The sequence below is a fragment of the Rattus norvegicus genome, chromosome 18 (genome assembly GCF_036323735.1).
Source record: "Rattus norvegicus strain BN/NHsdMcwi chromosome 18, GRCr8, whole genome shotgun sequence".
In the NCBI taxonomy this organism is placed as follows: domain Eukaryota; kingdom Metazoa; phylum Chordata; class Mammalia; order Rodentia; family Muridae; genus Rattus; species Rattus norvegicus.
The window spans coordinates 21182466-21194798 of NC_086036.1; positions in this window are offsets into that span (position 1 = coordinate 21182466).

The window sequence follows — 12333 nt, forward strand, 5'->3', positions numbered from 1 at the left end:
ACCTACAAAGCATTATTCATGAAATGCAAATTCATAAAGGAACACATTCACTTTCAAAATATTTTTTCCAAGAAATGCTGACCTTCAGTCTTTCTTGAGCACCATTTCCCCTGAATATTTGCTATTGCCACTGCACTGCATCCCCACTGATTTCCGTGACCTTAAAGCAGCCTTTACTGTCCTGGAACTGTTCGCTGCTCAGCAGATCTTCCCTCTGCCTGCAGCTCTAGATGCTTGCACGCAATGCATCTGCAAACTCAGCTTGGTGCTGTTGACTTCCTCTCTCTCTCTCTCTCTCTCTCTCTCTCTCTCTCTCTCTCTCTCTGTGTGTGTGTGTGTGTGTATGTGTGTGTGTGTGTTCTTCTCTCTCTATCTCAAATTGTTTCTGTGTCTCTATGTCCCTGTTCTCTGTCTATCTCAGTATCTCTGTCTTTGTCTCTGTCTCTGTCTCAGTTTCTATCTGTCTGTATCAGTCTGTCTCTCTCTGTCTGTCTCTATCTCTCTGTGTCTGTGTGTCTGCCTCTCTCTCTCTCTCTCCCCCCTCTCTCTCTATCTCTGTGTGTGTGTTCCTCTCTCTATCTCAAACTGTCTCTGTGTCTCTATTTCCCTGTTCTCTATCTCAGTATCTCTGTCTTTGTCTCTGTCTCTGTCTCAGTTTCTATCTGTCTGTATCAGTCTGTCTCTCTCTGTCTGTCTCTCTGTCTGTCTCTGTCTCTCTGTGTCTGTGTCTGTGTGTCTGCCTGCCTCTCTCTCTCTCTCTCTCTCTCTCTCTCTCTCTCTCTCTCTCTCCGTCTATCTCAGGTGAGTGAACAAAAGTCTTCCTGTCAAATTATGTTTCCCCATATAGTTTTCAAAACAACCAATTCTTTCATCTATGTGAACCTCACTTTAACTGCTAACTGAACAGTGTTCCATTGAGTATTGTGTGGGGAAGGGCTGCCTCCTCCAGCAGGTCAGGCGCCATCCCATCACCATGAGAATTGCTGAAGCACCGCTTTAGTGGCTAGATGTTAGAAGCATTTTGCGTGACCTTCCCTCAGAACTCCATACTCTCCAAGAGACATCTAAAATAGTTAACTACTGCCTTGGCAGATGAAGACTTGATTTGTTCTAATGGCAATGGGGACTGCTGCTGACATTTATATTTCCTTCCTGTGCATGGCAATGAGACATAAGGACTGATTTATCAAAGAGCCTGAGCCATCCAGAGTGAGCAAGACACAAAGAAAAGTTCACGTTGCACAAAACAAGCTGCTAATTTCATTTCCATTTCACTCACAATGTGTTCTATGGGTTTGGAACATCTGGAAAGAGAAGAGAGCATGTTACAACCTGTGCAATGTTCAACTTCTGCAACTCTGCAAGGTCAAAAAGAAAGGGAAAGATTCTCTCTCTCTCTCTCTCACCTCTCTCTCTCTCTCTCTCTCTCTCTCTCTCTCTCTCTCGCTCAATCTCCTATATTCTATTTCCTCTCTCCATCAAAGCAAAAGTACGAAAGGCCTGTCTGAAGGGTACACTTGCTTTCGTTAAGAAATTCATGGGTTTGATTTTAGACAGGAACAAAAAACTCCTGGGACAAAATGGGAAAAGAGACTGAAGGAAAGGCTGTCCAGTGACGGGGCCAATTTGGGATATATCTCATGGAGCGGACCTGACACTATTACTGATGCTATGGTGTGTTTATTGTCTGGAGACTGGCATGGTTGTCCTCTGAGAAGCCCTACTAGCAGTGGACTGAGACACATGCAACTTACACCCAGCCATTGGACTGTGGTTTGGGACCCCAAGGAAAGACCAAGGGAAAGTATTAAAGGAGTCAAAGGAGAGGGCAACACCACAGGAAGACCAGCAGTTTCAACTAACCTGGCCCCAGGGAAATCCCAGAGACTGAGCCATGAACCAGGCAGCATACAGGGACTGGTCTGAGGCCGCCAGCACATATTCAGCAAAGGACTGCATGGTCTGACCTCAGTAAAAGAAGATACATCTAAGCCTGGAGAGACTTGAGACCCCAGGAAATGGAGAGGGTGGCAGGGTGGGATATGGTACGGTGTGGTGGGATGAGAGGGTGGGTTGGGTGTGAGGGAGGGGACATCCTCTTGGAGACTCGGGGAGGAGGAATGGGATGAGGAACTCTGACCAACAGGGGAATAATGACTGGTGTGGAAAAAGAAAAAGAAAAAGAAAGAAAAGAAGAATAAAGAAAAGAAAAGAAAAAGAAAGGAGAGAAAAGGAAAGGAAAAGAGAAAACTCAAAGTAAAAAAAGCAATACAATACCCTTTGGGACATGACTTCAAAACTCCCAAGAAAACATAGTTATGTGAGAGTACTCTGGATTTCAAAGGAAGGTAGAAACCAGTGGCTTCACCATGGCTCATATCTAAGGTAAAAGTCTCTGGAATTCAGCGAAAAAATATTCCATAGGGCAATGCTTAGGGATGCATCATCACACTTTGTATTCTTTTGTGCATTAAGAAAGTGTGCCTTAGATGAACAAAACACATTGTCATGCAAAACTTTATAGTTTTTCCAAGTGTTACCAGTACCCTCTACTAATAATAGAAAAATTACAGTAAGGCTTGGGAGGATGTCTCAGTGTGGAACAGCATGCACTGCTCTTGCAAAGGACCCGAGTTTGATCCTGGACACTATAGGAAAAATAAATGTGGAAAAAGATATAGAATATCAGCCCAAAGGTTGATATTGAGTACTGTGCTTGTTAAGAAGTGATGAGTCCTCCATATGCATTTAACACAATATTGTTAGGAATGAGGGAGAAGAAACAACAGCTGGAAGGTAAAATAATTCATTAAAAATTAAACTAAATGGGGAGAAACTTGAAGCAATCCCACTGAAATCAGGGACTAGACAAGGGTACTTATTCACCCTCTCCCTACCTATTCAATATAGTTCTCTAAGTCCTAGGCAGAGCAATCAGACAACAAAAGGAGATCAAAGGAAACAGATTGCAGAGGAAGAAGTCAAAATATCACTGTATGCAGATGATATGATAGTATATTTAAGTGATCCCAAAATTTCCACCAGAGAATTACTAAACCTGATAAATACCTTCAGCGAAGTAGTTGGGTATAAAATTAACTCAAATAAATCAGTAGCCTTCCTCTACACAAAAGAGAAACAAGGTGAAAAAGAAATTAGAGAAACACCTTTCATAATAGTCCCAAATAATATAAAATACATCAGTGTGACTTTAACCAAGCAAGTGAAAGATTTATATGACAAGAACTTCAAGCCTCTGAAGAAAGAAATTGAAGATCTCAGAAGATGGAAAGATCTCCCATGCTCATGGATTGGCAGGATTAATATATTAAAAATGGCCATTTTACCAAAAGCGATCTACAGATTCAGTGCAATCCCCATCAAAATTCCAGTTCAATTCTTCATAGAGTTAGACAGAAATATTTGCAAATTCATCTGGAATAACAAAAAACCCAGGATAGCTAAAACTATCCTCAACAATAAAAGGACTTCTGGGAGAATCGCTATCCCAGAACTCAAGCAGTATTACAGAGCAATAGTGATAAAAATTGCATGGTATTGGTACAGAGACAGGCAAATAGACCAGTGGAATAGAATTGAAGACCCAGAAATGAACCCACACACCTATGGTCACTTGATTTTTGACAAAGGAGCCCAAACCATCCAATGGAAAAAAGATAGCATTTTCAGCAAATGGTGCTGGTTCAACTGGAGGTCAGCATGTAGAAGAAGGCAGATTGATCCTTTATTTTCACCCTGTACAAAGCTTAAGTCCAAGTAGATCAAGGACCTCCACATCAAACCAGATATACTCAAACAAGTAGAAGAAAAAGTGGGGAAGAATCTCGAACACATGGGTACTGGAGAAAATTTCCTGAACAAAACACAAATGGCTTATGCTCTAAGATCAAGAATCGACAAATGGGATCTCATAAAACTGCAAAGCTTCTGTAAGGCAAAGGACACAGATTGTGGTTAGGACAAAACGGCAACCAACAGATTGGGAAAAGATCTTTACCAATCCTACAACTGATAGAGGACTTATATCCAAAATATACAAAGAACTCACAAAGTTAGACTGCAGGGAGACAAATATCCCTATTAAAAAATGGGGTTCAGACACCCGCGGATCCCGGCCCGCAGCAGCTCTCTGCTCCCAGACCCGGTGAGAGAGAGACCCAACCGCCTGGTCAGGTGGGCACTCCTGAGGCTGCAGAGCGGAAGAGACCACCAACACTGCTCACCCCTGCCCACATCCCTGGCCCAAGAGGAAACTGTATAAGGCCTCTGGGCTCCCGTGGGGGAGGGCCCAGGAGCAGCAGGACCCCTGCCTGAGACACCACCGGAACCTGTAAGAAACAGACTGGATAAACAGTTCTCTGCACCCAAATCCCGTGGGAGGGAGAGCTAAACCTTCAGAGAGGCAGACAAGCCTGGGAAACCAGAAGAGACTGCTCCCTGCACACACATCTCAGACGCCAGAGGAAAAAGCCAAAGACCATCTGGAACCCTGGTGCACTGAAGCTCCCGGAAGGGGCGGCACAGGTCTTCCTGGTTGCTGCCGCTGCAGAGAGCCCCTGGGCAGCACCCCACGAGCGAACTTGAGCCTCGGGACCACAGGTAAGACCAAATTTTCTGCTGCAAGAAAGCTGCCTGGTGAGCTTGGGACACACGGAAGCAGAATTTCTCTAGAACCGGGCACGTTCTGTGTTTACCGGAAGTCCCACACCCGCGGATCCCGGCCCGCGGCAGCTCTCTGCTCCCAGACCCGGTGAGATAGAGACCCAACCGCCTGGTCAGGTGGGCACTCCTGAGGCTGCAGAGCGGAAGAGACCACCAACACTGCTCACCCCTGCCCACATCCCTGGCCCAAGAGGAAACTGTATAAGGCCTCTGGGCTCCCGTGGGGGAGGGCCCAGGAGCGGCAGGACCCCTGCGCCTGAGACACCGCCGGAACCTGAAAGAAACAGACCGGATAAACAGTTCTCTGCACCCAAATCCCGTGGGAGGGAGAGCTAAACCTTCAGAGAGGCAGACAAGCCTGGGAAACCAGAAGAGACTGCTCCCTGCACACACGTCTCGGACGCCAGAGGAAAAAGCCAAAGACCATCTGGAACCCTGGTGCACTGAAGCTCCCGGAAGGGGCGGCACAGGTCTTCCTGGTTGCTGCCGCTGCAGAGAGCCCCTGGACAGCACCCCACGAGCAAACCTGAGCCTCGGGACCACAGGTAAGACCAAATTTTCTGCTGCAAGAAAGCTGCCTGGTGAACTCAAGACACAGGCCCACAGGAACAGCTGAAGACCTGTAGAGAGGAAAAACTACACGCCCGAAAGCAGAACACTCTGTCCCCATAACTGACTGAAAGAGAGGAAAACAGGTCTACAGCACTCCTGACACACAGGCTTATAGGACAGTCTAGCCACTGTCAGAAATAGCAGAACAAAGTAACACTAGAGATAATCTGATGGCGAGAGGCAAGCGCAGGAACCCAAGCAACAGAAACCAAGACTACATGCCATCATCGGAGCCCAATTCTCCCACCAAAACAAACATGGAATATCCAAACACACCAGAAAAGCAAGATCTAGTTTCAAAATCATATTTGATCATGATGCTGGAGGACTTCAGGAAAGACCTGAACACACTTAGGGAAGCACAGGAAAACATTAATAAACAAGTAAAAGCCTACAGAGAGGAATCGCAAAAATCCCTGAAAGAATTCCAAGAAAACACAATCAAACAGTTGAAGGAATTAAAAATGGAAATAGAAGCAATCAAGAAAGAACACATGGAAACAACCCTGGATATAGAAAACCAAAAGAAGAGACAAGGAGCTGTAGATACAAGCTTCACCAACAGAATACAAGAGATGGAAGAGAGAATCTCAGGAGCAGAAGATTCCATAGAAATCATTGACTCAACTGTCAAAGATAATGTAAAGCGGAAAAAGCTACTGGTCCAAAACATACAGGAAATCCAGGACTCAATGAGAAGATCAAACCTAAGGATAATAGGTATAGAAGAGAGTGAAGACTCCCAGCTCAAAGGACCAGTCAATATCTTCAACAAAATCATAGAAGAAAACTTCCCTAACCTAAAAAAAGAGATACCCATAGACATACAGGAAGCCTACAGAACTCCAAATAGATTGGACCAGAAAAGAAACACCTCCCGTCACATAATTGTCAAAACACCAAACGCACAAAATAAAGAAAGAATATTAAAAGCAGTAAGGGAAAAAGGTCAAGTAACATATAAAGGGAGACCTATCAGAATCACACCAGACTTCTCGCCAGAAACTATGAAGGCCAGAAGATCCTGGACTGATGTTATACAGACCCTAAGAGAACACAAATGCCCAGATTACTGTATCCAGCAAAACTCTCAATTAACATTGATGGAGAAACCAAGATATTCCATGACAAAACCAAATTTACACAATATCTTTCTACAAATCCAGCACTACAAAGGATAATAAATGGTAAAGCCCAACATAAGGAGGCAAGCTATACCCTAGAAGAAGCAAGAAACTAATCGTCTTGGCAACAAAACAAAGAGAATGAAAGCACACAAACATAACCTCACATCAAATATGAATATAACGGGAAGCAATAATCACTATTCCTTAATATCTCTCAATATCAATGGCCTCAACTCCCCAATAAAAAGACATAGATTAACAAACTGGATACGCAACGAGGACCCTGCATTCTGCTGCCTACAGGAAACACACCTCAGAGACAAAGACAGACACTACCTCAGAGTGAAAGGCTGGAAAACAATTTTCCAAGCAAATGGTCAGAAGAAGCAAGCTGGAGTAGCCATTCTAATATCAAATAAAATCAATTTCCAACTAAAAGTCATCAAAAAAGATAAGGAAGGACACTTCATATTCATCAAAGGAAAAAACAACCAAGATGAACTCTCAATCCTAAATACCTATGCCCCAAATACAAGGGCACCTACATACGTAAAAGAAACCTTACTAAAGCTCAAAACACACATTGCACCTCACACAATAATAGTGGGAGATTTCAACACCCCACTCTCATCAATGGACAGATCATGGAAACAGAAATTAAACAGTGATGTAGACAGACTAAGAGAAGTCATGAGCCAAATGGACTTAACGGATATTTATAGAACATTCTATCCTAAAGCAAAAGGATATAACTTCTTCTCAGCTCCTCATGGTACTTTCTCCAAAATTGACCATATAATTGGTCAAAAAACGGTCCTCAACAGGTACAAAAAGATAGAAATAATCCCATGCGTGCTATCGGACCACCACGGCCTAAAACTGGTCTTCAATAACAATAAGGGAAGAATGCCCACATATACGTGGAAATTGAACAATGCTCTACTCAATGATAACCTGGTCAAGGAAGAAATAAAGAAAGAAATTAAAAACATTTTAGAATTTAATGAAAATGAAGATACAACATACTCAAACTTATGGGACACAATGAAAGCTGTGCTAAGAGGAAAACTCATAGCGCTGAGTGCCTGCAGAAAGAAACAGGAAAGAGCATATGTCAGCAGCTTGACAGCACACCTAAAAGCTCTAGAACAAAAAGAAGCAAATACACCCAGGAGGAGTAGAAGGCAGGAAATAATCAAACTCAGAGCTGAAATCAACCAAGTAGAAACAAAAAGGAGCATAGAAAGAATCAACAGAACCAAAAGTTGGTTCTTTGAGAAAATCAACAAGATAGATAAACCCTTAGCCAGACTAACGAGAGGACACAGAGAGTGTGTCCAAATTAACAAAATCAGAAATGAAAAGGGAGACATAACTACAGATTCGGAGGAAATTCAAAAAATCATCAGATCTTACTATAAAAACCTATATTCAACAAAATTTGAAAATCTTCAGGAAATGGACAATTTCCTAGACAGATACCAGGTATCGAAGTTAAATCAGGAACAGATAAACCAGTTAAACAACCCCATAACTCCTAAGGAAATAGAAGCAGTCATTAAAGGTCTCCCAACCAAAAAGAGCCCAGGTCCAGACGGGTTTAGTGCAGAATTCTATCAAACCTTCATAGAAGACCTCATACCAATATTATCCAAACTATTCCACAAAATTGAAACAGATGGAGCCCTACCGAATTCCTTCTACGAAACCACAATTACTCTTATACCTAAACCACACAAAGACACAACAAAGAAAGAGAACTTCAGACCAATTTCCCTTATGAATATCGACGCAAAAATACTCAATAAAATTCTGGCAAACCGAATTCAAGAGCACATCAAAACAATAATCCACCATGATCAAGTAGGCTTCATCCCAGGCATGCAGGGATGGTTTAATATACGGAAAACCATCAACGTGATCCATTATATAAACAAACTGAAAGAACAGAACCACATGATCATTTCATTAGATGCTGAGAAAGCATTTGACAAAATTCAACACCCCTTCATGATAAAAGTCCTGGAAAGAATAGGAATTCAAGGCCCATACCTAAACATAGTAAAAGCCATATACAGCAAACCAGTTGCTAACATTAAACTAAATGGAGAGAAACTTGAAGCAATCCCACTAAAATCAGGGACTAGACAAGGCTGCCCACTCTCTCCCTACTTATTCAATATAGTTCTTGAAGTTCTAGCCAGAGCAATCAGACAACAAAAGGAGATCAAAGGGATACAGATCGGAAAAGAAGAGGTCAAAATATCACTATTTGCAGATGACATGATAGTATATTTAAGTGATCCCAAAAGTTCCACCAGAGAACTACTAAAGCTGATAAACAACTTCAGCAAAGTGGCTGGGTATAAAATTAACTCAAATAAATCAGTTGCCTTCCTCTATACAAAAGAGAAACAAGCCGAGAAAGAAATTAGGGAAACGACACCATTCATAATAGACCCAAATAATATAAAGTACCTCGCTGTGACTTTAACCAAGCAAGTAAAAGATCTGTACAATAAGAACTTCAAGACACTGAGGAAAGAAATTGAAGAAGACCTCAGAAGATGGAAAGATCTCCCATGCTCATGGATTGGCAGGATTAATATGGTAAAAATGGCCATTTTACCAAAAGCAATCTACAGATTCAATGCAATCCCCATCAAAATACCAATCCAATTCTTCAAAGAGTTAGACAGAACAATTTGCAAATTCATCTGGAATAACAAAAAACCCAGGATAGCTAAAGCTATCCTCAACAATAAAAGGACTTCAGGGGGAATCACTATCCCTGAACTCAAGCAGTATTACAGAGCAATAGTGATAAAAACTGCATGGTATTGGTACAGAGACAGACAGATAGACCAATGGAATAGAATTGAAGACCCAGAAATGAACCCACACACCTATGGTCACTTGATTTTTGACAAAGGAGCCAAAACCATCCAATGGAAAAAAGATAGCATTTTTAGCAAATGGTGCTGGTTCAACTGGAGGGCAACATGTAGAAGAATGCAGATCGATCCATCCTTATCACCCTGTACAAAGCTTAAGTCCAAGTGGATCAAGGACCTCCACATCAAACCAGACACACTCAAACTAATAGAAGAAAAACTAGGGAAGCATCTGGAACACATGGGCACTGGAAAAAATTTCCTGAACAAAACACCAATGGCTTATGCTCTAAGATCAAGAATCAACAAATGGGATCTCATAAAACTGCAAAGCTTCTGTAAGGCAAAGGACACTGTGGTTAGGACAAAACGGCAACCAACAGATTGGGAAAAGATCTTTACCAATCCTACAACAGATAGAGGCCTTATTTCCAAAATATACAAAGAAGTCAAGAAGTTAGACCGCAGGGAAAGAAATAACCCTATTAAAAAATGGAGTTCAGAGCTAAACAAAGAATTCACAGCTGAGGAATGCCGAATGGCTGAGAAACACCTAAAGAAATGTTCAACATCTTTAGTCATAAGGGAAATGCAAATCAAAACAACCCTGAGATTTCACCTCACACCAGTGCGATTGGCTAAGATCAAAAACTCAGGTGACAGCAGATGCTGGCGAGGATGTGGAGAAAGAGGAACACTCCTCCATTGTTGGTGGGATTGCAGACTGGTAAAACCATTCTGGAAATCAGTCTGGAGGTTCCTCAGAAAATTGGACATTGAACTGCCTGAGGATCCAGCTATACCTCTCTTGGGCATATACCCAAAAGATGCCTCAACATATAAAAGAGACACGTGCTCCACTATGTTCATCGCAGCCTTATTTATAATAGCCAGAAAATGGAAAGAACCCAGATGCCCTTCAACAGAGGAATGGATACAGAAAATGTGGTACATCTACACAATGGAATATTACTCAGCTATCAAAAACAACGAGTTTATGAAATTCGTAGGCAAATGGTTGGAACTGGAAAATATCATCCTGAGTGAGCTAACCCAATCACAGAAAGACATACATGGTATGCACTCATTGATAAGTGGCTATTAGCCCAAATGCTTGAATTACCCTAGATCCCTAGAACAAACGAAACTCAAGACGGATGATCAAAATGTGAATGCTGGCAGAGAGCCCCTGGGCAGCACCCCACGAGCGAACTTGAGCCTCGAGACCACAGGTAAGACCAAATTTTCTGCTGCAAGAAAGCTGCCTGGTGAGCTTGGGACACACGGAAGCAGAATTTCTCTAGAACCGGGCACGTTCTGTGTTTACCGGAAGTCCCACACCCGCGGATCCCGGCCCGCAGCAGCTCTCTGCTCCCAGACCCGGTGAGAGAGAGACCCAACCGCCTGGTCAGGTGGGCACTCCTGAGGCTGCAGAGCGGAAGAGACCACCAACACTGCTCACCCCTGCCCACATCCCTGGCCCAAGAGGAAACTGTATAAGGCCTCTGGGCTCCCGTGGGGGAGGGCCCAGGAGCGGCAGGACCCCTGCGCCTGAGACACCGCCGGAACCTGAAAGAAACAGACCGGATAAACAGTTCTCTGCACCCAAATCCCGTGGGAGGGAGAGCTAAACCTTCAGAGAGGCAGACAAGCCTGGGAAACCAGAAGAGACTGCTCCCTGCACACACGTCTCGGACGCCAGAGGAAAAAGCCAAAGACCATCTGGAACCCTGGTGCACTGAAGCTCCCGGAAGGGGCGGCACAGGTCTTCCTGGTTGCTGCCGCTGCAGAGAGCCCCTGGACAGCACCCCACGAGCAAACCTGAGCCTCGGGACCACAGGTAAGACCAAATTTTCTGCTGCAAGAAAGCTGCCTGGTGAACTCAAGACACAGGCCCACAGGAACAGCTGAAGACCTGTAGAGAGGAAAAACTACACGCCCGAAAGCAGAACACTCTGTCCCCATAACTGACTGAAAGAGAGGAAAACAGGTCTACAGCACTCCTGACACACAGGCTTATAGGACAGTCTAGCCACTGTCAGAAATAGCAGAACAAAGTAACACTAGAGATAATCTGATGGCGAGAGGCAAGCGCAGGAACCCAAGCAACAGAAACCAAGACTACATGCCATCATCGGAGCCCAATTCTCCCACCAAAACAAACATGGAATATCCAAACACACCAGAAAAGCAAGATCTAGTTTCAAAATCATATTTGATCATGATGCTGGAGGACTTCAGGAAAGACCTGAACACACTTAGGGAAGCACAGGAAAACATTAATAAACAAGTAAAAGCCTACAGAGAGGAATCGCAAAAATCCCTGAAAGAATTCCAAGAAAACACAATCAAACAGTTGAAGGAATTAAAAATGGAAATAGAAGCAATCAAGAAAGAACACATGGAAACAACCCTGGATATAGAAAACCAAAAGAAGAGACAAGGAGCTGTAGATACAAGCTTCACCAACAGAATACAAGAGATGGAAGAGAGAATCTCAGGAGCAGAAGATTCCATAGAAATCATTGACTCAACTGTCAAAGATAATGTAAAGCGGAAAAAGCTACTGGTCCAAAACATACAGGAAATCCAGGACTCAATGAGAAGATCAAACCTAAGGATAATAGGTATAGAAGAGAGTGAAGACTCCCAGCTCAAAGGACCAGTCAATATCTTCAACAAAATCATAGAAGAAAACTTCCCTAACCTAAAAAAAGAGATACCCATAGACATACAGGAAGCCTACAGAACTCCAAATAGATTGGACCAGAAAAGAAACACCTCCCGTCACATAATTGTCAAAACACCAAACGCACAAAATAAAGAAAGAATATTAAAAGCAGTAAGGGAAAAAGGTCAAGTAACATATAAAGGGAGACCTATCAGAATCACACCAGACTTCTCGCCAGAAACTATGAAGGCCAGAAGATCCTGGACTGATGTTATACAGACCCTAAGAGAACACAAATGCCCAGATTACTGTATCCAGCAAAACTCTCAATTAACATTGATGGAGA